The following is a 15744-nucleotide window of genomic DNA, read 5'->3' on the forward strand; positions in this document are numbered from 1 at the left end:
ACCCATCTTCAGAGAGCCAAGAGCAACCTACGCAACGCCACAGTTCTGGGGATTAATTCACAGCTGATGAAAACAGATTGTTCTTAAAAGCAAAAGCTCTATTGTTCAAATGTTCTGTCTTGAGTCTTGATACACTATGTTACCCACTGCCCGTAGGAGTCACAAGACCTTAGATGATGCCATTGCCAATCTCGCCTCAGTGAGCACAGTGCCCATTATGCCTTGCTAACAAATTTACTTAAAGGAGCATTCACTAGTTGGCTGGTACTTTTTTTTCCATTTTGTCAAATAGATGAATGTCATGGGAGCCAAGGGCAGATGAAGGTTTGAAATATTACAAGCAGAAGCCTCTTGCTAAGATAATATAAAACCAATTTTTGCTAACATATCTCTGAGGAGGGAATAGGCTGGAGATTATCATGAGGATTTTTTTTTCCCTAGCTTTAAAATTTTGTTAAGATACAACCCCCCGAAAAAAGATATATATATATATAAAATCAAGCCTATCAAACAACTTAGTGCTGAAACTTCAGTCTTTCATAGGACAATGCTGTTTGAAATTGCCACATCATTCAGTTTAAAGTGATTTGCATACCAAATGCAAAAAAATGATTAACTGGAAACTTCTCCCTCACCCCCCACTGAGACATATGGTAAGACAGCAACAGAAATGATGGATGTAGTGGATGATTGCTTGAACCAGTGTGTGAGAGACTATGCTAGGAATAATTCATATAAAGACAGTCTTAACTAAAAGACATATTAAAAACAACATCTTGACAGGTTTAATATCTCACATGATATACATAATCCATGACTTCTAAGGCATGTGGTTATCTCAAAACATGATATTTCAGTAGAACTTCAATTTCATAAAAAGATCTCAGGAGAAGCTTGATCTAATGTTAAATCAACCTTTCATAAAATAAAGGGAACTTACAGTCATTCTGAGGTACGACACAACCTGGTCTTTATCTGATACTGCTTCAAATCGATAGTGATTCACTCATGAAACTGGAATAACAACGATACAAAATATGTAAATGTGATCTGGTAAACAGCATAATAAGGCATTTTGGATGAAAAAGATTTTCATATAAACAAGGGATTTACTAGTTTGCTGTGTTGAGAACCCACTGATGCCAAAATGTTTCCATATGGGTTTATTTTCCCACATGTAGCATCTACAATGCAGCAAGCATATTCCACATGTATTTCTTTCACTTCTCTTTTGTCAAAGGGTACATTTTACAATACTGAAAGTGACAAAAAATTAAGCTAGAAGTTTATCAAATACTGGCATTGTTCAGCACTTGTGCTTACCTTTTATGTGAAGAGCATTGATTAAATGACAAAATGGCATCATGATTATTGTAAAAGATATGAAACGATGAAAAAAACTTACACTTTCTGCAGAAACACTTAGCGTAATGGATGTTGATCAGGTGGGAGCATCTATTTTCTTCAAATGAGCTAGTATCATGAACCGAAAAGTACAGATGCTTGTGGATTTATTGCGTTCCCCTCTGAAAAGCCTGTTGATTCTAATGAGCAACATTTTTATCCTTCCATAAATTAGGCGAGAGCTGAGATTTACATTCTGATGAAAGCCTAAGATACATTCCTGCAAACTAAGATAGCCATAACATAAGCCCTGCAGCAATATTCAAAATGCCCGGGTCTTTTTTATTGCTGTTTATCCATGAACAATAGTCTTGAAGTAAGAATATAGATCATAAAATGGCAAATAAAAAGATTATTTCCTATCTATAATATGTCTTTCTATCCAGCAAGTAAGTCCCAACTTCCTGTCTGTTCTTTTGAAATGGTGATTTTTCTGTCAATGGCCATCTTGCCAGTAGCTTCTTATTAATACCTTATAATCCTTTTCTCTGAAGGCTTCCAACATCTCGTAAGAAGCATGTATTTCTGCACACTAGAAGTTAGACACAGCAGCAGAAGGGAACATAGTTTTAGTGGCTCCAAAGAAGACAGTTTGATGGCCAACAGACACAGCTTTCGAAGATGATTTGACTTATCTGTAAATCAGCCCTTAACCTAAACTAATTGCTGGAAAAAATATGCAAAACTCCAAAGAGTAATAGATAATAATGATAATGGAATGGCAGCAGACAATTCAGAAAACTGAACAAATCAATATCAACCAGAAGTGAAATAGTAGCAAACTAATCACATATTGTGATTACTGGAGTCTATAGCATGCTCACTGTGATATGAAGGAATAGTTAAAATATTTGGCATCACAAACTTTGCTAAAATCACTTTTCCACTCATACAAGAGATGAAAATTGTTTCCATCCTGTCCTCAGAGGGAACTTAGACATTCAGAAATTAAATATTGGAATCAAATACCATTTGAGAACCTAATTCAGTCAAACTATCTTTTTGATGTTTCCCTTGGAACTTATTATACAAGAATCCTTGTGTGCTACAGGAGCCCAGTGTATGAGAAAAATAAAGGTATGAAGAAGCCCAGATTCTCAGTTACTGTATAGCTTTTGCTTGAAGTCCATGGAATAAATCACTTACATTACCAAAATGTCTGGCTCTAATTAGCTGCAGAGCAACCTGGGGAGATGATTATGTTGCAGGCAGAGGCAAGCATAGAAAAAGAATAAAAAAACCCATGGAAAGTAAAGAAGAAAATATTAGTTTGTTAGCTGGAACTTCTTAGGAGGAGAACCCCAATGACAATCACACTTTAGTTCATAGATTGGGGGGATATACAAATCTAAGATTAGTCAAAAGTTTGTTCATCTTTGAATTTCACCTTTAAAACAACAAAGGTCATTACTTCTTCCATATGAAATAAATTGAAAGGTATTCAGATCGGTAACATTTCTACTCCACTGTGCAAATTTTGATAAGTTTTTTCTCCTCCTGAACTGTGCAAAATGACATGTGGGACCAGTAATGAATTTTAATTCTTTCCAAGTTATCTTGCTGAGCACATGAGCAAACTGCAGCTCTTATAAACCAAGGAGTAATAACTCAAAGCAAAAAAAGAGAGTCAATTCTTTTACAGGGACTCCATTACATTTCTGAGTAGGACTTCAGTAAGCTGAGATGGCCCATTCTTTCACAGACACATTGTTCTATGTTTTAGGCAATTCAACATATCAATCAATTTATATTGACTCAAATAAAATGGAAAACAGAAGCTAAGTCAGCACCATCTAAGCAGTAAGTAAGCACCTTTCCATTTTGTTTCTGTTTCACGTGAGGCAGAAACAAACAGAAAGAAGTTAAGAAGTAACAAAAAATGGAGTGAGAGGAAAGAGGTCTGTGTTTAATGCACTCAGTAATAGGCTGAAGCCAGAAGATCTCTGTGGATGCAGAGGATGTATTTCTCTGAAATTAGAAAGGTTTGAAAACAATGCTTTGGTTTTCCAGCAGTCCCGCAGGATGGGATACAGAGCTGAGATACATCAATAAAAATTGAATTAGATTTACAGCTCTGCCCTATTACCTAATTATAGCATGCTTGGAGATGTATGGTAATTTATCAATAAAGAGAGACCTATTGAATATGTTAGTCATAGGCTTCACACTGAAGACAATTTTCATTAATCAAACAACCAGATAGTTACTGTCACTGGTTTACTTTTAAAGGAAGGTAAAGTAAGTTTCTTCCACAGAGCTAGTTTGGCTCAGTCCCCAGCCAGAATATATATGAGGTGGGAAAAAAAAAATCTTTATTTATATGCAAGCCACGTTTGCAACTTGTGTTAGTCTAGTGACTCTAGCGAGTTTACAGCAGACTGGAAGTTAGCTTTCCATGTTATATTCTGTATAATGTGAACAACACCAAACCTTCACAGAAAAAGTGTTCTGGAAGTTGCAAATCAAACAGCTAGATGCTTAGGGAGGGTAGAACAAAGACTATCCAGGTATCTTTACTTCTGTCCCTTTGTGTATGTGCTTTATGATACAACCTATAATTACATCACTGTATAGAAGGAAGTGCTGTGTGAGGAGAGTATATGACCATATAGTTCCTACTTACATGCCTCAGTAGGCAAGAGGTAGTTTTTCTGGGCAAACTTAAATTGTGGCACTTTCTGAGTGCCTAATTTTGCCATCAGCTTTCTATTTAAATGTTATTGAATCCCTTTAAAGATTTTTTTCTGTGAACTGAGGACACAAGAGTACAGTCAGTACAGCCAGACACAATGTAGTGCTGCATACCCTCTCTACTATGTGATACGGATTGTGCATTGCACCTGTCAGGGCTCCCTTCCCTTTAATTTCCCCAGAAATTCGACTTTCAGCAGCCTTTCTTGTCACTGTCCTGTAGGCTAGCCAGTATGCACCTGGACTTCACCTCTTGTCTCTCTGCCACAACGTTCCTCCAGATTATTATTTTACTTTGACGGTAGGAATCGCTGAACACATGGTCTGTGCCAAGGATAGAGAACGCCAAAACTGAAAGGTGGTAGTGCAGCTGCTGCAAAAAGTGAATGTAGGGATGATATTGTGGAGATTAAATTGTTTGGGACACAAAATTTACAATTGTAATGAGGATTTGTCTGTTGATTGTTGTCATATCATCCATCAGCTATTCCTAGCCTTAGGCAATGGCCATGCTGTTAGCCTGTTAATAACTTCAGTCTGCTTCCTTCTACTTTAGTTCATTGCTTTATTTTGCTTCAGTAAATTTCAGTGCCTAAAAAAATGAAGTTAAAAATGGATGTGAAGCTTTTATTTGTGGGTACTTTATACATCGAGATTCCCCTGCGGATGTGCAAAATATCAACAGTTAATTTATTTTCTTCTTACTGAACTTGAATTATATAAGGCTTGACTGAAAAGAAGAATAATTTGTTCCTCTTCAAACTGTCACTTTTTTTTAAGTCTGAAAAAGTGTTTCTTTCTCAGCTTCCTAGTATATGAAGCACAACACACTCCATGTTCTTCAGATCCAGCCTTGTCATTTGCTTCCAGAGCAAAAGCTTCCAAATCCTGGGACCTTCCCGGTTTCTGAATTTTCCTTCTAATTTGTCTGTGAATGCAAACCTAACATCCCACCATCTCTTCAATTGCTCATGCTCAGTGCAGCACTCTCTCTAAAACTGACAAGCTTAGTCAACTGGCAGTTCCTGTGTACGTAACCGGTCAGATCAGAGTGTTCGCTCAGTGCATGGGAAGCTCCTGAGAAGGACACCCAGCTCTGTCTCCTGTGTCAGGCTCAGGTTTGGAGAGCAGTAGCGAGGATGGCTGAGAGTCAGCACTGGAGATGAAGAAATCTCTCTCTACCCTCATCTTTTGAAGCTACATAAAATAGTTAAACTTTCATTAGGTTGTGAATAGAAAGGCTGTACCAGCATGGTCAGAGGTGCTCACATAAGGGAGAGGAATCCTGGCTACCTGTTTCTATTTCAAAAGCTTTTTTTGGGGGGGTATTTCTTATGCAATGGTCACAAACATACTACCAGTCTTGCAGCAAGGGTTGGAATGGAAAACCCCTTTAGTTTGCTTTGTTCATTTATTTTGCAATAGTAGGATCTCTTTAAGGTGTGCATCTGAACAATTTTTTGATTACAACTTGATTCATTTTTATTCTTTTATCATCATCTGATGGAGAAAAATAGTTGAGTAACTAAATGTAAATTTTTTTCTTGAAGATGGCATTTGCTCGGGACAAGTCAATAGCACTATGAGGTATGACTCTATAGTTACACAGATAGTTTTACATTTTTTAGTTCCTGTTCTTTCCTTCAACATTTATAGCTGAAAACATTTTCCCAATGGCTCTAACAGAATGATTATTCTGCTTCTCCATTAGCCACAATCATATTATTCTTCTATTGGAAAACTCTGTATATTTTGCAAGTTTTAAAATTCCAGCCTGTGGAAAGTTGGGCTATTATCCATCTGCAGTGCTTTTGAATTCTGGAGTTGGAAGATACCTTATCAAGTGAGGTGATTATTGTCTAATATTTTATTTTCAGCTGGAGAACCGTAAACACTCATCAGTAATGACTAATATATAATGTTAGAGTCCTAAACACCAATTTCTTCCACAGAGTTCACAAAGCATCACTAAAAGTAAGAGAAATGAAAAGAAATCTCTCCAGATTGTTTCTTCGTTTCAGATGCTCAGTATATCCTAGTTTTGCTGTTCTATACCCTCTTGGATAAGGTCCATCTCCATTTCTCTTTTATGTGTTAACTATGTTGTTTGTTCCTAATAAACAGTAACCAGAATTGCAACAGCTATTTAAAAATCTGCAAATTTGTGAATACATACTGCTATACATGGTCTCTAATTTCATCTTTCAGAATTGGTGTGTGAAGTAATGGAAGCTACAGAAACCTAGCAAAGTTAGGCTATTTATTCAGGACACTAAATATAAAAGCAGAGTCTGAAATTCAGGCATTCTTTTCTTGAAAGACTTATGGCTAGTTTTAAAAGTTTGGCCTTAGCATGTAAAATTTATTTGTGAAGTTTTGCATTTTGCTCATCCTTCTAAGGCATCTCCATCTACTTACAAGCACTGATCAAAGTAAATCCACTCCTATTAAAACAAAAATGTTCTTTTTGTCTTGCTCCTAGAGCTTTTGTATTGCTAATTACTAAGCAAATGAATCAAAGCTGAAGGAGAACAGTGGATGTAAGACATTTCCTGGCGTAATCTTTTTGCTTTTGAAAGTGCTTGGTCATTCTGTTTTGGAAAACTAATCGAGAATAGAATGGCTTGATCTTTTCAGAATAGAACATTTTGATTTCATGTTTTGATTGTTTTTCACACTCATTATTTTAATTTAATGAAATATCAAGCAATAAAAAGTTACGGTAAACTAGAATTAGTAGTTCTAASGGACTGATACACCAATATCACCAAGGGACCCAACAGCTTTCTATCTTGTGTCTGACAGTAGCTATATCAGGTATCCAGGAAACACTTTGGGACATTTTCTCAGAACATTTTCGCAGCTTCTAGCAGTTTCCCTCTCAGAGACTTCCTGAGGCAGAGCTGGTATCTCTCTGTGGATTCTTTTTCCATGAATGTATCCAATCACATTTTGCACTCGCATGAACTTTTAGCATCCACAACATCTGCAGTAAATTAAACTCTAGATAAAATGGTTTAATTTTAATTCTAAAAGGACCTTTCCATTCAATTTTCTTTCTGAATTTAATTTCTCTTATCTTTTTGTTTTTCATTCCATCTTGGATTAGGATTCTTTAAATTAAGTTCTGTACAAGAGAAATCCAGAGCATGCTCAGCTCTATTTATGAGATTATATTATTTTATTGAAGGAAAAAATAGGTAGTCTTACAATTATAGATAATTTGCTGTAATGCTCTTATTTTGTAGCAATCAATGGGAAAAAAGAAGGAATAAATTAATAGTCAGAAAAAATCCTGTRTTATAATCCATATAATAGAGCAAATGGGAGAGAATTAATGGTCAAGTTTGCCATAATTTTACTGTTTCCTTATTTTAAAGCATTATTGTTTGTAACCTGAATGTTACATTAATGTGAATTTTCATAGTCTAGTAACTTATATAACTCAAAATTTAATATGCTAGATTTTACACCTGCCTAACAACCTCAATCTACACTGATATGAAGAGTTTCAAAAAGGGGCAAAGCTTGTATTAAGTTCTAATGAGCAGCACTTCTGCCGCTCTTCTCTGTTCAGAGAAGTCCCAAGCTGTTTCAAACTCCTCAGTCTGAATGTGAAGCTGAAAGCTGAAAGTGAACCCAGCAAAGCTTTCTTTAAATTGCTGACATTTCCTGATTCTTGAAGGAGCAGCCTTCTATGATTTCATAATTTTCTCTCCAAAGTCAGAAAAGAATTGGAAAGGCATAAAAATATGAAAATAACAAAAAGTAAATTTAACTATAGGTTTGTTTCTAGGGCAAATCTTCAGAGAATTTGTATTTTGTCCCAATGGTTCTGTCTCCACAGTAGAGCTGACATGCAGATGCGTTGGTTACTCCATGCAATGAAAATTCTTAACATGCCTTGAACATTGGCTGATAATGACAAATAAACAGCTCCAGTTCAAAATCTAGCTTTTTTTTTTTTTTTGGCACAGGACAGGGATTGAATTTGAATTTCAACATATGCTAAGGAGAAAATGTCCATCAGGACATACTAGAATGACACATTGCCTGCTGAGATTAAATGATTCAGTGAAGACCTGTAAACTGTGATTCAAAGAGACACAAGATTATCTGTGTAATCACTCAAATTTAAAGAAACAGCAGGACCATTTTTTTTGGTACTGTTGGCTTCTCCCCCAAAATACATGTATTGTCCTGTCAGCAAGAACTGTCTCTTTTTGTTACTCTTCTTATGGCAGAAATGCATATCTGTCACTGCAATAATACAGCAGAAAGCAGATATCAGCCTTTTTACACTGATGTCATGTTTGTCCAACCACTTTGTCCTTAAAACCTATAATCTTGAAATGAGTGACAGTATCAAAAACCTTGGGGAATTCTATCATTATTGAGGCAAGAATTTGATTTTTGTCCAGTCCATTTGCTCCATCTATTTATTTGTTGCACAGCTGAGCAGCATACTGGTCTAGGTTGCACACAACAGAGCTAGATTCATCCATAATAYGCAAGCCAAGGGTACATTTGGGAGGCAGATACCCCATCAGCTGACTTGCAGCCTATCATCTGCTCTTGAAGGGACTAGTAGCGCAGTAGAATGTAGCAAATACCCTTGAACTTCCCATGCAATGTTGCTATTAAGTGCAGGGTATGACAACACGGAATGAGTATGTAAAATACTGTGTTCACAGTAGTTGGCATTTTAATGCAAAAATGTTTTAGCCCAGTGTCAATCTGAAACTGGGAATAACATAAAAGCCATGAAATCTTTCTGTGACAGATGTTGGGTACAGGGTGCAGAACCTCAAGTGAGTTCACATCAACATTTTAGTGTCTTCATGGCTCCCAGGGATCTTAACAGATGGATTTCAACCTCAGTCAAATATTTTATCACAATCATGCACATTTGATCCTTAGTTCATGTTTATATCTTTTTCTTTCATATGAATTAATGGAGCACTTTCATTGTCTGCCACTATAACACAGCCTGCAGCTCCATAGATTAGCCTTTGTATACACTGAATTAGCTCTAGATAATCTAATCAAGGAGGTTAGATTTTTATATGATATTTGTCATTGTGGTCTCTGAGACCCTCCAAGCAGATCTATGTTTTTCTGCAATGTCCTCTCTAATGATACTCCCATTATATTCCAAGATCTGCAGTTGGTTTGTGTCCAGTAATTGTGCTGGAGCTGCAGTATATGTATTTTTGCTATAGCATTTGACCTGCAGTGACCTAGGAGATTTTTTTTTCTCATATTATTGTCATGCCTGCTTTCTTTTGGGCTCTTTTGCAATGGTAATCACTTTTATCCAAATCGTGTGTCTCTCAGCAACACTGTCTCCTGGGCTTACTGTATTCAACATTCTAAAATGTGGGAAAATCTGTGTGTTTTTCTACATCTCTCTTGTGTAGCTAGGAGAAATATAGATTAGGTTTTGGTTTCACACCTGTCTGTTATTGTGACTCTGTTGGACAGTGGTGTAATAAAGCAAGTGAAGGGCTGGAGATTTTAATTTCCCTTCATCTGTCTTGAGACAAATATAAGGGATTCCAGGCATTTCAAGAGCCTGAAGATCCTCTATACCATTCTCTGCTGCTTTCTCCTAGCTTCTTTCGAAAAGACTCAAGATCATCTCCATTCAGGAAATCCCACCTAGCTTATTTGAGATTCTTCCTGTTTTACAGTTGCACCACAGTCTGGTCTATAGTGACGTGGTAAGGCTCTAAGGCGCTGCACAAGGACACAAGATGTGCTGTGCCACACCACCAACTTGTTAAAGTTCTTCTTTAGGTACATAGATCCACCATTTACATGTAGCTAATGATGGCTGCTAACTGCCATCTAACCCACAGGATGSAAAACTTGTTGTGTGGCTGAAATTCTGTTCACCAGGCCCTCAAAACTGCACCTGCTAGTGAAATGCACAGAGCTATATTTCAAAGTTGCAATCCTGAGGCCCTAAAATTGTTTTTTTTTTGGAATAGCTGTTCCCACACACTTTTTAACAATGTGCCCTGAGCTATCAGAGCTATTCTCCATGGGTATTCCTCCTATTGGAGGTGTTCTGCTAGATTTGATTTGATTCTGTTCGATTCTATGTTAAATCATTACTGGTCTGACTGAGTCTATACCCTAGTCTAAGCACACTGAGATCTAGGAAGCTGAGGTCTAAGTCCCTGATAAATATTTAATATTATATGCACAATGAATAGCTCYCACAGGAGAGATCCCCAGCAAAAAAGTGACAAAAATAAAATCATCCCAAAATGTGATTTGAATCTAGTCCTCTGACACTGCAAGGATGCCCTAACTAGATTATTAGATGCTGAGATGTGGAACCTCCCTTTCTTTTCTTTTTGCAAATGGGATTGAAAGAGTTAGTTCTAGGTTCATGGATCATAATCCCAGGCAAAAAAGAGGGAACCTCCACATCTCTCATTAACCAAATGAGCATTTTGCTCTTTCCCTCTATATTTTACTTCTGGCTGCTGGAGATGACTCCCTGTTTGGTAAGTGTCTGACAATGCATATGTCTCCCATGCAGCAGTGACCAGAACTCAGAACTGAGAAGTCCTTTGGGTAGCACATCACCCAAAGGCTGGGCATAGCAAAGCACAGAAACTGCAGAAAACTTGGGGAACTCTGCTTCCATTTTTGTTCAGGAAAATCCTGAGAAATTTGCCAAAATACTGAGTAAAGTAGAAGTGAAGACTTCAGGATTTGGTCCCTTATCAGAGTCCGGCAACCAGTATGTATCAACAAAAAGATGGAATTAAAGAAATCCCTTCTTAATGTGACAGGGAGAACATATGGGAGATGTCTTCTACCAAACACTGCACTAACTTATGAGCATTTATTTGGATATTTGTATTCATATTTAATAACTTAAAAGATACCTATCATGGAATCTAGGTGTATTTTCACATTACAAATAGCACAGCAAAGCTCACAGAAATTTAAGCGCTGCGAGAAGATCTCTTGCCAGTCACTGCTGGAGTTCCATCCCATCCTTCATCTGCAGGGTACTCCCACTCTGTCCTCATCAAGCCCAGCTAATCTGCAACACACCTAGAAAGAAAGGGTGCCTGGACTATTTCAGAGCAATATGGGAGCAAATGACAGAATTTTAGAGCAGTCACACAGTCTCTTGTAAGGACCATGCTAATCACTTGCTGCTAGGCACTTGGCTTGCATGGAGAGCAAAGCTTCTTAGGATGTTAAAAGACAAGGACCAGCTCTTTAGCTCAAGGTAGCCTGATAAGTAGCATGAGAAATAGACACCTGTCTATTTAGTGCATTTCATGGTACATTTATCATAGCAGGAAACAAATGAAATAGTGTGATGTTTTCACGTATGTCTACATTCATGTTTAAGTTTGGCTCAAAAAAGTGTTTTTGAAATTATTTTCCCAGTTGTTCCTACTTCATACACTTTCATTAGCATCACAGAGCAGCCTCGAGGCATAAAAATGAATTCCTTTCAAATGAACCTAAACTGGAAGGTGCTCTCCAGAATCATCTCTAGCACACTCACATGCTAGCAATGAACCTACCAGGATTAGACTAGTGTCTGCTTAAGGGAAACACCCAGAAACATATTTTGCACCTCAGCACCAGACACTTTGATCTGTGGCACCTCTTCTGCTGTGCTCATAAAGTTATTTCAGACTTCATCTTTCTCCAAACAGCCAGTTCCCTCACTAAGCTCCTTGTGCTACTGTGTGTATAGGGGCATTATTAGCAGCATGGATTTACTGAGGAAGCTGAGGGCACTATCACCTTGCTGGTATCATCTGCTGAAATAGGGATCATTCTTTCAGTCTCATACGGTGACAGTGATAATGGAACTGTGATTTTTCCTTCCCTAGCTCAATTTCCCTGTACACAGTACCAACCATGTAACAGCCCTTCTGGAAAGGGGTCTGCTGTGGTAGCAAGTTTGTTCATGCTCAGAATTGTCATCTTTTCAAAATTCAACTCCACCTGCTATTTGCTGTCTGGCCACATTCAGTAGCCAGGGCTACTGGCTGACTACATCCTATGTGAACTTGATGTCATCCTTTTTGTGTTAAGTTTGCGTGCTTTCAATCAACCTCTTATTTCTGAACTTCTTTTCAAGAAGAAAGGGACAAGATAAGAAGGAGCAACTTAATTGTATGGACTTTTTTTTTTTTTTTGCTTTTATATAGTGCAGGTATTGAATGACTAAAGTTTCATCTTGAAGTGCTGAAACAAATGAGATAGATAGATATATAGAGAGCTATTTAGCTATCAGGCACTCTTAAGGGTCATGGAATAATTAATGCATAACCTGACTATAATTAGAATTTTGAGTTATTCTATTGATATATTTTTTCTTTGTATATTGCAAAAGTTAAAAAGAGGAAAAAAACCCTTCTTTTTTGTTGTAGAGTAGCTACATAGCTACATGCACAGAAGTGTCTTTGTGAAGCCAGGGAATTTTCTGATCAATCCTAACATGATATGCCATTGACGTAACTAAAGACCATGAATGCAAGATGACATCTGGCTGATAATAGCAGAATTTATATTAAATTAGAAGAATATGCATATTAAGAATAATATGTTGAAGACTCCTTAATCAGACTTTTGTTCAATAGACACACAATTCTGTGATTCAACCATTTGAATAAGCAATGAAAAGTGGGTTAAAAAAATAAATTAGAATGAAGATTTTCTTCACTTGCTACTGACACATAAAATTGCAAAGTAGCAAATATTGTATTATCATAGATCTTTCAACAGACTACATCAATTTTGGAACAATTGCTGACTATTACGCTTGGGCTGCATTCAAGAGGGGACAATATTTTAGAACCTGGTTATCTCTCCTAACTTGCTGTTTATCTCAGTGAGTAAAATAGATGTAATAATTAGAGAATTAAGCTTTGCTTGCTCAGTCATGAAGTGCACAAATTCACTTGCTGTTTCATATTTATTTTCCAGCTGGAGGAGTTTAATTTATTTTGCTTTCTGCTGAGCCTACACCTGACCGACCAAAGCAGTTTCACTAGGGTCTCACTGATCTCTGCCATTTAACTCAAATAACTCTTCCTATTGCTTTGCAAAGCAAACAGCTTTCCTCTGAGGCTTGTGCCAGATTTGTTTATATAYAGCCAATAGGAGGCAGTGGAGTGGCCAGTAGTTGCCATCCCTGTTGACCCCTGAATCTGATAGCACATCCATTGCTTGTGCATTCCTTCTACCTGCCAAAGGTAGGAGAACCATGAAGAGAAACCTTGTACTGATGCCTGCGGCTGGTTTGAATTCAATAACTTGTAAATCTTGTTCGTATCCCTTTAGCACCACAATTTCTGCTTGTCAGATGCACAGGTCACAGTCATTCTGCTTTAAAAACCYGAAAGCATTGTTTCCAACAAGCAGAAATAATAATATATCATTGAGTGGTACTGAAGAACAATAATAATGTGTTCTCTTTTATTATTATTTCCTATCTGAATCCAGATGTTTTCTGTGGTCCCTGCAGGCAAAATGCCGTCTCTGAGAAAGTCCCTGCTGGCTGTCACAGTGCAATGTTATCTTGTGAATGGCTCCTTAAATATCTGCAAGGTCAGAGAGATTAAATGTTCTCCCGGGAAACTCAGGAAAAGTAGAATGTCAGCATCACCTTTTGTCCAAGTGAAAAGTTAAATGACATTTCCAGTGTTATTGATTAGAACATCTCTTGAGTGTCAAAACAGAACGGTGATTTCAATAACTGCAATGAAACGCAAAAGTTGAAGCAGAGATTGCAAGAGTATACAGTATTTCATTTCAGAAGAAATTCAAAACTGTGAATCAGGAAATCTCTTTTCTCATAGTGGGCTCATACTTGGGGAGCCAGATCTTTCTTTTTATCTCCATTTGCACAGGTGAAATTGTGGACTGAGGAAACCATGGAGAATGCTACCACTCTTTTCTCATGTGACGTATCTTCTTACTTGTTTCCCAGGCAATGGTGCTGTGGCAGGGCACTTCATCTAGCATGCTCCTGTGCTGCCCACTSCATTGACATAAATGGCACTCCTAGGTGTGTATGAAAGTCAGCCTCTTTTTAGACACCTTCATCTTATTTCAGTTCTTAAAGTAAGTCAAGTCACTTCCAATCCCCCAAAGTTGGATCTCTGGCTGTTAAGAGAACTTCTATTACATTACAGTATAGACTTCTGAATATTGTCTACTAAAGCTCCTTTTACTGACTCAAGATTATATATAGAAAGAAGGTAATTTTCTTTCGCTTGATTGTTTAGTATATAATTGTTTCATCTCATACATTTCATACAGAGTGTCCCTACAACATTTCTTGCATTAGATACAGCACCAAAGTGAAGAATAACCAAAGAAGGTAGAAATGAGGCGACAAGGAGAATGGACAGTGGACAAGTTTTGACCCGGTATAAACTAGCAGTCAGCTGCATGGAAACCAACGAAGCTATCCTGACTCCTGTTGCAGATTCTCCAGCCAAAGACCTGACCTACTATTTTTTTTTTTTTCTGAGGAGATCAGAAAAGTGTTGAAATAGGGAGTTATAAACTCTGTTTAAACTTGCAGAGCTGCAAAGGAGAATGTTCTGGCACCAGAGATGGTTGGGGTTTTGCCTATTCACAGCCACTATTCACTATTCACAGTCAAGATGACAGTGCAAGAGTGTTAAAAGAGTACTAGAGAATAATAGTCAGTCAGTAAAAAGGTGCTGAAACAAATCTAGAGAGTGCGTTATTTTAAAATTGTTTTATCCTATAATTAACACAAATATGTCTTAATCACTTTGAAATACTTTGGATATCCTGCAATTCTGAGGCACTAAAATCGAAACAAACCCATTTAACAATACAAAGAAATTGTGTGCACATTCTGATTTTTTATAAATTAATTTGTCCTCACTTTTAAGAAAGTAAATAGTAAAATAATCTTATTTAATGTTCTGGTTTTCTGAATCCTTGCATGATTGGTAGATGATCTGTGCACCTCACATTCTTCAGTTTCAAGATTATCTCCAAGTTCAGCTCCCAGGCTCTCATTTGAACTTCTGTTGTCCTTCCTGACTTTAGTCTGCATACTCAGATGGTCATTTAGAGTCTTCTGATTGCAGCCTAAGAAAGAGAAAGGAAAGAAGGTTTATCTTTAGCTTAGCCTTTCTGTAAACCCATATTGTTCCTTTGCTATTACAGAAAGAAATTTGGGTTGTAAAAGTCTGCATTACATTGATCCTCTACTGGGGTTCAGGGACATAATGAGTTTTATTTGACACTTTATTTTACACTTCCACCAATGTAAATGAGAAGGATGTGCATTAAGGCTATCAAAGAGGCAGCTGCACCGTTATATAAGTGTAAGTGAAATAATAAGACCTCTTTCCTCTCCTGCAGCAGTAACTTTTCCTCATTGCTTTAGTCCCCTCTCCGTTGGTGAGTTAAGGGGGAAAATGATTTGTTGCACAAAAATAATTTTTCACATGCTTGTATGCATATCTGGCAAAATTCAGTCTAGCAAACTATCAGGGTGATTACTTAAATCTTATGCAAGGATCACTGCAGCAGAGGGATGTGTTCTTGCCAAAAGCAAAAGCTTGGGAACAAATAGAGAAGGGAACGGACAGCCTGGCAAGATGCCATTTT

Source organism: Rhea americana, unplaced genomic scaffold (assembly GCF_003343005.1).
Source record: "Rhea americana isolate MKP2758 unplaced genomic scaffold, rheAme1 scaffold_205, whole genome shotgun sequence".
In the NCBI taxonomy this organism is placed as follows: domain Eukaryota; kingdom Metazoa; phylum Chordata; class Aves; order Rheiformes; family Rheidae; genus Rhea; species Rhea americana.